A 13,493-nucleotide genomic window follows, 5' to 3' on the forward strand; every position below is an offset into this window, starting at 1 on the left:
GTGACGCACTGGAACAGGTTGCCCAGGGAGGTTGTGGATGCCCCGTCCCTGGAGGCATTCAAGGTCAGACTGGACGTGGCTCTGGGCAGCCTGGTCTAGTGGTTGGCGACCCTGCACTTGGCAGGGGGGTTGAGACTCGATGATCTTTGAGGTCCTTTTCAACCCAAGCCATTCTATGATTCTATGATTCTATGATGAAGCCCCATCTGCAGTACTGCATCCAGTCCTGGGGCCCCTGGTATGAGAAGGATGTGGAGTTGTTGGAGCGGGTCCAGAGGAGGGCCACAAAGATGCTTAGAGGGCTGGAGCACCTCTCTGACGACAGGCTGAGGGAGCTGGGATTTTTCAGCCTGGAGAAGAGAAGTCTCTGGGGATACCTCACTGCAGCCTCCCAGTACTTGAAGGGAGCTTATAAAACAGGAGGGAGACCAACATTTTACATGGGCAGATAGTGATAAGGGGGAATAGTTTTAAAACTAAAATAAGGGAATTTTGGAGTAGATATTAGAGGGCAGTAAGGCACAGGCTGCCCAGAAAAGCTGTGGGTGCCCCATCCCTGGAGGCATCCAACACCAGATTTGACGGGGCCTGGGCAGGCTGATCTGGTGGGGGGCAACCATTTCCAGGCAAACCAATGCAGGAACTGCATTAGTGATAGATCTAACCAGCAATTATAGTTAGCCACCAAAGCCCTAATCATAGAATCATAGAACCATTAAGGTTGGAAGAGACCTCTAAGATTATCTAGTCCAACCATCCACCTACTTATTGCCCACTAAACCATGTTCCTTAGTACCACTTCTAAGGAACAGATTGCTGCGTTCACAGCACTTCCTTCACTGCTCCCCACTGCAGACAGCAGTAGTCTGTATAAAAGTGTCTGATTAAGCTTTTATAGGAGCCTTTCTAAGTGTTATTGATCAGCCTCTAGCTGGAGCCTGTTTCCATGGCTTCCCATTGCTCGGGGTGCTGTTAACCTGAGCTGTGTCACTAAGATCCCCATGTGCTGATCCACTGGCTAATGCCTTGTCCTTCTCTGATGAAGTCAGCCCCAGTGCACGTACTCACTGCAGGGATCCCAGAAGAAGTCATCACAGCAGACTTTGTGTTCTCTGAAACAGGCGTGGAAAATTTCAGAATAACCTATACTGGAAATCCAGGACACTTTGAACCTAATTTACCAGCTACAAAATTAAAGATGAATTTGCCAAGGTTTTTCTCATTTGTTGGCCACATTTTTTGGATATAATTTTGCATTAGTCATTACATTTTTTCATTGTCTTTGTTCAGTACCGCTTGAATAATTCTGTTGTGATCATCAAGGCTAAAAGAGCAACGCCTTTCTGAGACATACTGGTAAACTCAAACACTTAGTGTCTGAGACAACTGGTCCTGAAAGTCACTTTAGCCATTTACTTCACCAGTGTTATAAAAATGGGACCTCCCTAGATTCTGTACAAATATATAGACTATTCTGTACCTCTCCTCCCCAACAATACCTCTCCCCCAACAGAAAATAACATTAAAAACCCGCAGAGTGAGCCATCTATTAAATGATTTCTCAGCCTTCAAAAAAAATTAACAGCTGTCCAACAGCCTGCTAAAGCCAGCAAAGGCTGAAGAAAGCAAGCCACCGATTTTATAAACAACAAAATCATAAAACCATTGAAACAAAACTAGACTTTACAACAACCACTTCACAGCCAGCTCTGCTTTTTTTCATCTTTGTACAAAATTTCTTACACAGGAAACAATTCTAGAGATATATGTTGCCTGTAAAACCATCCAGAAGTAGACAGCACTATGCAAATAAAAACTATACTGAATTAAAATTATGTCTTCTTACACTCATATGTTTGAGCCAGTCATTCACTGTGGGTTCTTATCTGCTAAAACAAACTGAAGTAGCCTGTTTATTTCAGCAGCGTACTGAATGCGCTGCCAGAGCAGTCACCACCCACCCCCACTAAATCAGAGGTTTAAGGGTTTTTAACTTTTAACTCAGAGGTTAAAGGGTTAGAGGGGGAGATAGGAGGGAAGAGCTTTCCATGTGTCTTTCAGCAGGAAGCAATGAGAAATATGGATAAGCTATTAAACTTGCCTTGAGATCCAGTGAACAATTAATTTAGTTACATTAAGCATGGTTCACCAGATGGTGTGTTTTGTCTTACATTTATTCATAATTTGACCCTTGGGCTCAAATTATGTGAATGCACTGCTGATCTACACCAGCCTGTTTTGTCTCCAAATTCACAATTTTTGAACCTTTCTCTTGTGTGCATGTGACATTGTGACCTACGGGGCTCTGCAAGGAAGGATTTTCTCCCAACTCAAGACAACCAGAACTGTGCAACAGCCAGCAGAAGTAGTGACAAAAAATTGTATGAGGTTGAAGAATGAGTTTGCAATAATGCATCGAGATTGTCAGCTTTGATTTGATTAGCTCTTCAGCCCACACTTATAGGCAAAGTGGGAAGACATGCAAAATATATAGCAATTTTATAGCCCTATCGTGGTGTTCAAAGTTACATGCAACTCAACAAGTAGCTTCAAGGAAGCAAAGCAAATGCCATTTTCCTGGAGTTTTCCTGATGCTCAACCACAATCCTCCAGGAGCAGCCAGCCCTGCAGCCAGCTGCCCCTCAGTGGCTCCACGTGCTGAGGCTGTGGGTACGGGAGCTTACTCCAGCTCCTTCCATCCTTGCAGTTAGAAGTGACCAGCAGGCAGATTGTGCTTCACCCCCAAGCAGTTCCTGCAGAAGCATTACACAGAGAAATATCTGTATCAAACTTATCATTTCTGTAGCAGTTCAGAAAACATGGATTATGGACACTGGGTACCTTGGCTGAGAGGTGTCAGAAAAGTCCTTGACTTCTCTAGGAACTACACACTTCTTCATCACGTATTCACTGAATTACAGAATGGCTTGTGCTGGAAGGGACCTTAAAGCCCACCAAGTTCCAATCCCCTGCTGTGGGCTGGTTGCCACCTATTAGATCAGGCTGCCCAGAGGGCTTTGACTGTCTCTCGGGATGGGGCATCCACAGCTTCTCTGAGCAGCTTGTTCCACAGTTTACTTAAAAAGAAATGCGTCTTAAGTTTACTGTCAGATAATCAGCAGACATGAGGGGGAAAGAAGTTTGCAGGATTTTTCTTAGAGTTCAGCTTATTTTCATCTAATCAATCAGTGTGCAAGCATTTTACAGAATTAAATCTTCAGAGATCTCATGACTACAACATTCACTCAGTTAATTGTGACCCATTAGGTCATCCTGCAACTAGCTCCATTACCTTAAATTGATGTAGTCCTTGTTTATAGGATGGCTTCAGCCAGCCTCTGATCACAGCAGGACTGCAGGAAGAGGGGCTCAATTACATGGAGCAGCATAGAAAGGCATTCTCTAACAAATAATGTCCTGAGAATGACACTGACATCTGGGGAAGTCCTCAGAGCTGCAGGCTTTTCAAGCCCTTGCAAGCAGGATGGCAGGTTCCTGGTGATTGCTGAAAATCAAACTGCTGAACTTCCTGGCTAACCTGAAAATCACTTTATTTGCTCTTAAGGGAAAAACATAGAATTTATGCCATTGTATAGCAGGAGCAATTCTACTGAACTCAGTGGAGTTATATTATGGCAAAATTTGTGTGCATCATATGAAAACCAGACCCTTTGTGCCAAACAAAACTGGAAAAAATGTTTTCCAATAAAACGATTCAGTTATTTTAAAACATCTATATAAAGAGTTCATTTTGAAGCAATTAGTAACTGCCAACAGACTACAAGAAAGATCAAATCAAACACATGATGAGGTTAGCTGCCCTGAAGATTTTATGAAGTAAAAAAAGAAGTGACACAATGTGAACTTTCTCTCTGCCAGAACTATTCAGTGGAAGTTTCATAAATAATCTTGTTTATTAGTAATTATGGGGAATTATGAAACAAATACTGTGCGCTAGTGCAGTGAGCTAATTCCAAGAAAATCACAAAGCCAAATGGCATTTCTAATGGTCTTTCTCCACTTCTACAGGACACAGTTTTAAGACTGCAGGCACAAAACCTGAAAGTTTCAAATGACTGAGTGATGCAACCCTGTGAAGACAACTGAAAGTAATAGTTAAAAGTATATACTTAAAAGATCTTGGCAACAAAATACAAACATTCATCAGGTTTTCCAGAAGCATTCTAACTTTCAAGCAATACATGTAAAATGCTTGAAAAGTGTTGTAAAAATGCTATTACAGATTGCAGGTGAAACAGCCTACTTTCTTTTCCTAAGTATATGGAAAGTTAGTGCTACATTCAAGGCACCCTGAAAGCACCAAGCAAATTTGCAGAAGTTAATTGGATGGCCTTTATTATGTTGAGGGAAAGAAAGTACTTGCCTAGACTAACATCAGATAGGAAGGCTCTTCAGCTTGAAAAGGCATAACCTCCACAGGACACGCAAATGATCCCTCTTTTCTCATTAAAGTGAAAATGAGCAATGAGAATGACATGAAACCAAAGAGTGATAGGCTAACGAGGAACTGTCAGCACGAAGAGCACCACTTCCCATTAAATGAATCTGAGAAACAGGACAAAAATAGCACAATAAACAGAGTATACTTATCAAAGTGACATCTGTTGCCATTCCTAGCAGGAAAAGTAAAGCTAAACTGAAACACCTTTTTTTCTCAGTAACTTTTAGACCAAGTACAGAGCTAAATCCTGACATAATCTGATTCTACACACCTTGAGGGCTGGTCACATGCACCCTGGTCTAGGGGCAGGGAAGACAAGTGGGAACATATGATTGCTGAACTTTTAACTGGAGACATGGAAAACACTCTGGGGAACCAGACTGACTCAGCAAGAAGGAAAATAAAGTTCTGAGAGGGGAGTGGACTTGTGCTCCTGGGAAAAAAATAAAAACAAGTGCAAACTAGCAATAAGCTTCACAGCAGTGGAGAAAGAATGAAAATCAAGCAAGAGCTCACAGCATTTGGCTGATAGGTGCTTTTGCAGGCAAAGGTGGCAATGATCCAATTCCTTTTACAGAAATTCTGGTTGCTGATACTTAGAAATTAGGCTTGACACATATTAGTACAAAAGGATATTCTATTATAATCATAATTTTTTTTAGGAAGCAAAAAAGGGAACATCCCAGTTTGGAGGGGATCAAACGGATATCACAAGGAGAAGACCCTGCCTGTGGCTCTTTAAAAGTCAAGCAAAACAAAATATAACAAAAAAAGACACTAATGTTAGGAGGTCAATATTGCAGCTATCCTCAGAAATCAGTTTCTCCAAATGCATTTAGATACACATGGCAGATTAACAAGCAGCTAGTGATAATGAATTGACAAACTGCAGTTCTGCATGAACTCCGACCTGACAGGCTCAGCTGGAGCCCTCTGCCTCGGCAGCTCTGCCTGTTTGTGTAAGCCCATAGCCAAAATACCTCTGGTGCCTAACAGTGCAATACGACAGGGCACCTGAGGATCACTGCAGCAATTTCAGGTTTCTTGTCTCTGTTTTCAATGGTTGCCACAGCTCTGATCCCCATGTTTAATTCCGTGTTCCTACTCTGCTGATCACACAAGCATGGGCCCAGCTTTGCTTCCTTCCTGTTCTCCATCCTCCTCTCCCATGCCTGTGGAAGTACCTCGTTAGGCATTCACTGCCTCCTTTCCCTGATCACCATTGCCCACCTGTCGTGCAATGCTGACAAAATCGCTGGTGACTGTTCTGTAACAGAAACATGCATTTAGCTGGTACTGGCCACAGGAAGTGAATTAGATATACTGCTACTAGAGAAGTGCTCTGGATTTAAACCTGTACAGCTCTTACTCATACCAGCAAAACCAAAAAGGAAGTAATCATATGGCTAGTTTTGACAGAGGAGCACCTCTGTCATCATGGGGGACCCATCCTTGAGGCAGCCAAGTCACTAAATTTTAAACCCAGTGTCTACTAGACCTTCCATCTATCTGCCTTCAAACCTATGCCCAGATACAGCCCTTTTCTGTCTCACCTCATTTGGGTAGTCCAGGTCCACTTTCTCTTCCAAGTTTAAATCTTCAGAGATCCCTCAAAATGCACCTGCCATGACCTCCCCTTGTCTCCTTATGGATGACCCTGACCATCACATATTCTAAGCATGCATGACTGTGCACACATTCAAACTCATGTTCTTAGATTTCTGATATATTTGTGGAAAACTGTTCGAGGCGTCTCTTACCAGCACTACTACCTTCCCTTTCTGACTGGGTCTTAATACCCTACAGTAGGTGCTTGGTCCCTTGGTCACAGATGAAGAATAATTGATCCTTTCTGGGCTGCAGGAGCAAGGTACACACTTCTAAACCATTTCTATTTCTAGGTTGAAAGTGCCCTGGATTCAGCTGAGACAGTGTTAATAGCACACCAATGTTTTGGTTGCTGCTGAATGATAGGTGCACACCAGGGGTTGGGGAGGGCTGCTCTGCAGAAGAGCATCTGCCTTTATGGCATGCAGAGCAGAGGGCAGAGCCAGGAAAGCTGGCCTGAATTAGGCAAGGGGTTGTTCCATACCACTTGGCATCATGCAGAAGGCCATAAAGCTGAGGGGTGTTGGCCTAGGGCTGGCCCCTGCTTGGGGACTGGTTTGTTGTTGGTTGGCAAGGGGGTGAGACCTTGCACTGCTGGTAGGGCATTAGATGGTGAACAGTTGTATTGTTATCAGGGTATCAGTTGGAGGGTGGCGAGTGATTGCATTGTGGATCTATCTATATATATCGTTATTATTACATCTTTTTTTTTTTTTCATTTTCCTCTTCTGCTTTAGTAAATAGCTTTTATTTCAACCCATGGGTTCTATTTTGTTTCCAGCTCTCTCCCTCATTCCACTTAGCGGAGAGCGAGTGAATAGCTGTGTGGTGCTGAACTGCTGTTGGGTTAAATTAAAGTTTAGTCACTAAGATGGTGGCAACACATTTTATACAAGTAAACAGGAGGCCTTCACACAGTATAGAAAAAGACTGGACCACCGAGACTTCCACATCTCCTGACTCAGAGCTTTTAATCTCCTTTCCTTTGCTTAGCTTTTTCCACCAAGAAGACAGCTGAATTCATCATTCCAAAGCACCAAAGTTTTATTCCACATAGGAGAAACAGTATTATATTGCAGAAGCTGTAAGAGCTACCAGTTCACCAGCAGATTTAGAGCTTTCATCCAACTCCTTCCTTTTGCAACTGCCTACCTGGCACAGATCAGGACAATCTGCTTTTATTGTTCCCCAAACAGCAAAACACCAAAACGAAATGCACTCAGCATCTTTGGCTTTAACTGATTGTTATGGTTTTGTGATTTTTGTTGTCGGTATTCCACATAATTACATCATGTAAGGTACGGGCAGTTAAAGAGTTAATTCCCTGGTTACTGCAAACTACCTTTTTTGGTGTGGCCCTCTGAGGAGGAGGGGAGGAGGTGCACTCCCCAGGGGTCTTTGCGTTGGAGAGGAGGGGGTGAAGCCGCGTGGGAGACGCGGGGTCTGCTCCTTCATGCCCGGCGGAGAAAGCACGTGGTCCTCCTGCAGTTTACTGTGTAAGATTTTCAGCCTGTAAACCCTCTATTATAATTCTACTAGCCTCATTTTGATATATTTAGTAAAATTAGTTGTTCCTCCTCAGATTGGTGCCGCTGTTTTTTTGTGTTAGATCTGCCTATGAGTCCCCCTCTTCCCCTTGTTTTCCCAGGTTGCGGCTCCGCGGCTTCTCTGCCGCTTTAGCCACCGGACCCCCCAGGGGCCGGCCCCTACTCGCCGGCAATTTTTTTTTCCTTCCTCTTTTCTCGTTTTTTTTTTTCTTTCGGGCCTGTCCCCCTTGTCACGGACGTAGACTCTTAGATAATACCGTGTCACTGATTGATAGCTATGGGCACTAGGTTAGGCTTAGCTTAATTACGGTTATCCCGTAGGCATCCTTTTTGCTGGAATTCCTTCCAGATACACCAGAACATCTGCCAGACTATCATCAGAGGGTTATCTTGTGAACACACAATTTTTCAGTGTCAGCTTCAGGGTTTGCAAACAGTTTAGGCAGGTAGTAGTTTAAGTTTTTGCTAGCTTACATCTAACTAAAAGATTAATGCAGTAATTCAGTATCTAGCAAAAATCATAATTTTGATCACTCTTGATAACACTGTAGAAAAAGCTGGTGTTAGCAGAGGGCAAGTACATTCTATTCCGGAGATCAAAGTGTCTCAGCACTTGCCCAAGAGAAGTGCTCACCTAGATCACGGCTGAAAAGCTCGAGAGCAATGTGGGAAACCGTGCTGCCTCAATTAATGTTTTTGTTGTTAAATACAAAGCATTGTTTTCCCTGCTTGTCTGGTACCTCTCACAAAAATAACTGCACTAGAGGAGAGGTCAAACATGAGAAGATTTTCCTGTCATCACAAATTTGAAAAAGAGAATATCTATACCAAAATCAATTTACTTGACCTATACTGTTCAATTATTCTTGTAATACCACTGAAGATTTATATCTGGTTAGAAACATTCCCTTCCACAATTTAGCTTCTCTTCTACCTTATTTCCCAGTACGGTCACAATCACCTGACACAGTGAGTTTTCATACTCTGTTACTATGAACTGCAACAAAACTTCAACACAAGTCCACAGCAGAACTAACTGCATCAAAGACCAAATTGCTAGGGCTGGAAACATTTAATCATAAATACATACTCCACAAAATACCAGGCAGCAGAATACCTATGAAGAGAAATAAGGACAGTTTTGAGGCATGTTCCCTCAGTTTCCTGTTGCACAAATTCCCTTCCTTTACACAAGAGCTCCAATGTGTTTGCCCTAGGTGCAGTAAAAATAAGCATTATAAAATCACCAAGTAAATAAACACAAAGCAGATTGTGAGCCTCACTAAGAACAAGGAAACTCAAATGCCCTCCCATTTAGCTTTTTCAGCTCCCTTTTCAGCTGGCAGATGCAGACACCTGGAAGCAGAAAAATAAACAGACCAAATAATGGAACATAGAAAGAAATAACCCTAATATAGCATTATGTTGTATGCAGTAGAGAAACCAACTAAACTGTACTCCAACAGAGTAACTGATGTGGCAGTGGCTACAGGGACTCACATTTCCAGAATGCCCAAGTTTCCCTGACTGTGTGTAAGTTTCGTCACAAGTAAGCTGTTTAGGAAGAACATGCTGCTATTCTCTATTCACTTTTAGAGAAGGAATTTATGGAACCTTAAGCAGAGATCCTAAAAGGAAGGAATCAAACACTGATCTCCCACAATCACTCACCCACTGCATCCTTCTTTTTCCTTGATCCTCCATAGTTTATAACCACAGGAATAACCAGGTCCCCCTGCCACGCTCCCAGGTAAATGCCTGCTGCCCTACTCTGCGTGTAACCACTCACACTGATGGAACACTCTGGGTGTAGGAGCTCACTTCAGCCCTTTTCCTGGCTCCCTCCACAACTTAGGGTTAACCACAGCTGCCATTGCTGCACTCCCAGCACAGGGCTAGGACAGATGTGGCAGCAGTCAGGATGTGCTTCTGAGCCAGGCCGGTGAGGCACAGGAGAGGTAAGCCCTTACTCACCTGCTGGAGGACTCTGGAGGTGCCTTTTGGCAAAGGTTCGGACCTACTGAGTGCCATGGTACTTTTCTGTGGGTTTATGCTGCCACACAAAGTACTTTGAACCTTTGAGTATGAGCACCCTTAAAGAAGGAGCTGACAGTTTCAAGTGGCTACTGTAAGCCAAGTGGTCAGAGCTGTTTCCTCAAACTCAGCAGCTGCCCTGTTTTCTCAAGTGATCTCTTAGATGAAAAGAGCTTCCCACAGCGCACGCCCTGGAGCTGGCATCATTCAGCAAGGGAAATAAGCACTCAGTGTAAGGCCTATGGAGATCAGGAAAATAACAAGAGGGCTGACTGTTTTCCTGCTAAAATCAGCAAAAGAAAACACAGGAAGTCTCCCTGTCTCTTCTTAGATGAGTATGGCATTAGAGAATGCAGAGAACCAAAGACATTTTGAGCACAAAACGAGTGAAAAAATAGCAGGCAGTTTGCTGTAGCACAACTATCAGAAACAAAGCATCACTTGTTATCTGTATGCTAAAAATATGGTGATGATTAATGGCAAGGATGAAGGAAAAAAAATAATAGATGGAAGAATACATGATGTAATGATGTTAAAAAAAAAAAAGGGCTGCATGTGACATTTCAGCATTTACAATAGGATTTGAATAGCTGCATGCCCATGCAGTGGCAGATGGCAGGCCTGGATTGGCCTCACCACCACGCAGCTTCCAACCTAAGCGTGTATGGAACTGTGTGCTGGCCCTTCCTCCCTGACCCCTTACTATGCTTTTGAGTAATCATATCATAGCATCACAGAATCACAGAATGGCTTGGGTTGGAAGGGACCTCAAAGTCCATCCATTTGCAGCCTCTGCCATGCACAGGGACACTTCCCACCAGATCGGGCTGCCCAGGATCCCATCCAACCTGGCCTTCAATGCCTCCAGGGATGGGGCACCCACAGCTCTCTGGTAGCAGTGCCAAAGCCTCACCACTCTCTGAGTAAAGAATTTCCTCTGAACAACTAACCTATTTCTCCCTTCTTTTAGCTTAAAACCATTTCCCCTTGTCCTGTCACTATCTGCCCATGTAAAATCATTCTCTCTCCCTCCTGTTTATAAGCTCCCCTTCAAGTACTGGAAAGCTGAAATGAGGTCTCTCCAGAGCCTTCTCTTCTCCAAGCTAAACAAGCCCAGCTCCCTCAGTCTTTCTTTGTAGGAGACATGCTGCAGCCCTCTGAGCATCAAGAAGGGACACTTGAGTTCTGCAGCAATTTGTAGGAGAAAGAGAAAAAAAACAAATCCATCTGCTTTGGAAGTCAATCTGGCAAAAGGCAACAGGAGCAAGGGAAGGCTAAAGTGCTGACCATCACCTAACTGTGCAGAAATTCCTTCACCAGAGCAAGTGGGGAGAAAAGCTGTGAACGATATTCTCCTGTTTGAATGACTTGAAATTAAATGCTTCCTATCAGAAATGACAAGATATTTTCTGTAGACGTTTATTAAACCCTTCAGTCTTATACATTCAAATCACATTTTTAAAGAACAAGGAATGAGAAAGGATTTTAAAATTTAAAATTAATTTTAAAAAATGGGAGATGGGGTAGTTGTTTGTTAATTGCATTTTAGATGCACCTCCCTTTTTCAGAGCAAACCAATAAGTAACTAAAAAAAACTGACATCTACAGGCCAAAGAAAGTGTACCTCCTCTGAAAAATGAGAAAGGATAACTGACCACAACAGATAAAGGAAGCAGCTGAGGTACTCAGTGAGTTCTTCACCTCAGTCTTCACTGGCAGCCAGGATTCTCATATTTCTCACATCCCTGAACTAGTGGTAACTGGGGGATCAAACTCTTCCTCACTGTAAGAGCAGAGCAAGTTCTAGACTGTCTCATGACACTGAATGTGTACAAGTATATGTGGCTGGATGACATGCACCCCAGGGCTCTGGAGGAGCTGGCTGATGTGGTTTCCGAGTCGCTCTCCACCATATTTGAAAAGACGTGGTTGTCAGTTGAAGCCCCTGGTGACTGGAAAAATGGAAACATAACTCCCATTTACAAGAAAGGGAGGAAGGAAGACCCGGAAAACTACAGGCCTGTGAACCTCACCTCTGTGCCTGGTAAGATGATGGGACAGATCCTCCTAGAAGAGACGTTAAGGCACATGCGGGATGAGCAGGTGATCCGAGACAGCCAGCATGGCTTTACCAAGGGCAGACTGTGCTTGACCAATCTGGCGGCCTTCTGTGATGGAGTGATGGCACTGGTGGACAAAAGGAAAGGCAACCGATGCCATCTACCTGGACTTGTGCAAGGCCTTTGACATGGCTCCCCAACAGATCCTTATCTCTAAATTGGAGAGATACGGATTTGAGGGGTGGATTATTTGGTGGATAAGCAATTGCTTGGAAGGTTGCAGCCAGAGGATTGTGATCAATGGCTCTGCATCCAGGTGGAGGCTGGTCACAAGTGGTGTGCCTCAGGGGTCTGTCTTGAGACTGGCATTCCTAAACACCTTTATCAATGACATAAATGATGGGACTGAGTGCACCCTCAGCAAGTCTTCTGATGACACCAAGCTGAGTAATGCAGTTGATATGGCAGAAAGAAGGGATGCCATCCAGAGGAACCTTGATAAACTCAAAAGTTGAGCCCTTGTGAACCTAATGAAGTTCAACAAAGCAAAGTGCAAGGTTTCGCACATTGGTTGAGGTAATCCCAAATATGTATACAGACTGGGAGAAGAACTCCTTGAGAGCAGTCCTGCTGAGAAGGACTTAGGGGTCCTGGTCAATTAAAAACTTAACATAAGCCAGCAGTGTGTACTTGCAGCCTGGAAGGTCAACGTATCCTGGGTTCCATCAGAAGAGGGGTGGCAGCAGGGCCAGGGAAGACATTGTCCCATATGCACCCAGGACTGGCACCCCCAACACAGGAAAGATGTGGAGCCTTTGGATAGGGTCCAGAGGAGGGCCAAGAAGATGCTCAAAGGGCTGGAGCACCTCTCCTATAATGACAGGCTGAAGGGCATGGGCTTGTTCAGTCAGGAGAAGAGAAGGCTGCAGGGAGACCTCATTTCAGCCTTCTAACCTTAAAAGAAAGATTATAAACAGGAGGGAAATCAATTTATTACACAGTCTGATAGTGACAGCATATGAGGGGAATGGCTTTAAACTAAAGGAGGGAAGATTTAGATTAGTTGTCAAAGGGAAGTTTTTCACTGTGAGGGGGGTGAGCAGCTACAACAGGCTGCCCAGAGAAGCTGTGGATGCTCTCTCCCTGGAGGTGATTAAAGCCAGGCTGGATGTGGCCCTGGGCAACCTGATCCAGTGCTTGATCTAGCAGCTGGCAGCCTGCCTGTGGCAAGGGGTTGGAACTTGGTGATCCTTGAGGTCCCTTCCCACCCAAGCCATTCTATGATTCTATGATTCAGTGATTGTCAAAAGTGAATTCTTTCTCTTGATCTTTTTAGTGTCTAAATAAGGTCCATTAATTCCTGAGATGTACAAGATATTCCTCTGGGTATGTATTGTTTTACATATACATACAAGCTCCTAGCTGGATCTTGCCTTGACACAAGAGTAATCATTATCAAAAATTAACAGCCTTCATGTAGACAGTTTGTCATGGTTTTATGATTTTCGGTTATTGGTACTCCACATCATAACATCATGTAGTGAATGTACCTGTTCCTCAGAAGAGAAGGACTACTACAGTCCCCACGGTACTTTGCTCCTCTGTTACCATTTCCAGCTGGAGGGAAAAGATAAAAGCTCGCAGTATAAAAACTTGCAGATTACGAGACCTCGTCCCTTTTTCCGCCGTCTCTCATCTTGGCAGCACCTCGCTCTCCAGCCGTCTTATCGTCGGTAGTAGAGTAAGGCCTACCTTGATTTTGGGACATTCTCTCTCTCTGTG

At 43.8% G+C, this 13,493-nt stretch overlaps 1 protein-coding gene across 9 annotated transcripts in view; it reads right to left on the reverse strand.

Moving 5' to 3' along the window:
- The window catches only part of LOC110397772 (glypican-5-like), a 409,202-nt gene that overhangs the window by 163,766 nt on the left and 231,943 nt on the right, over positions 1–13,493 (reverse strand). The window lies entirely within an intron of this gene.

This window comes from Numida meleagris, chromosome 4 (assembly GCF_002078875.1).
Source record: "Numida meleagris isolate 19003 breed g44 Domestic line chromosome 4, NumMel1.0, whole genome shotgun sequence".
Lineage (NCBI taxonomy): Eukaryota > Metazoa > Chordata > Aves > Galliformes > Numididae > Numida > Numida meleagris.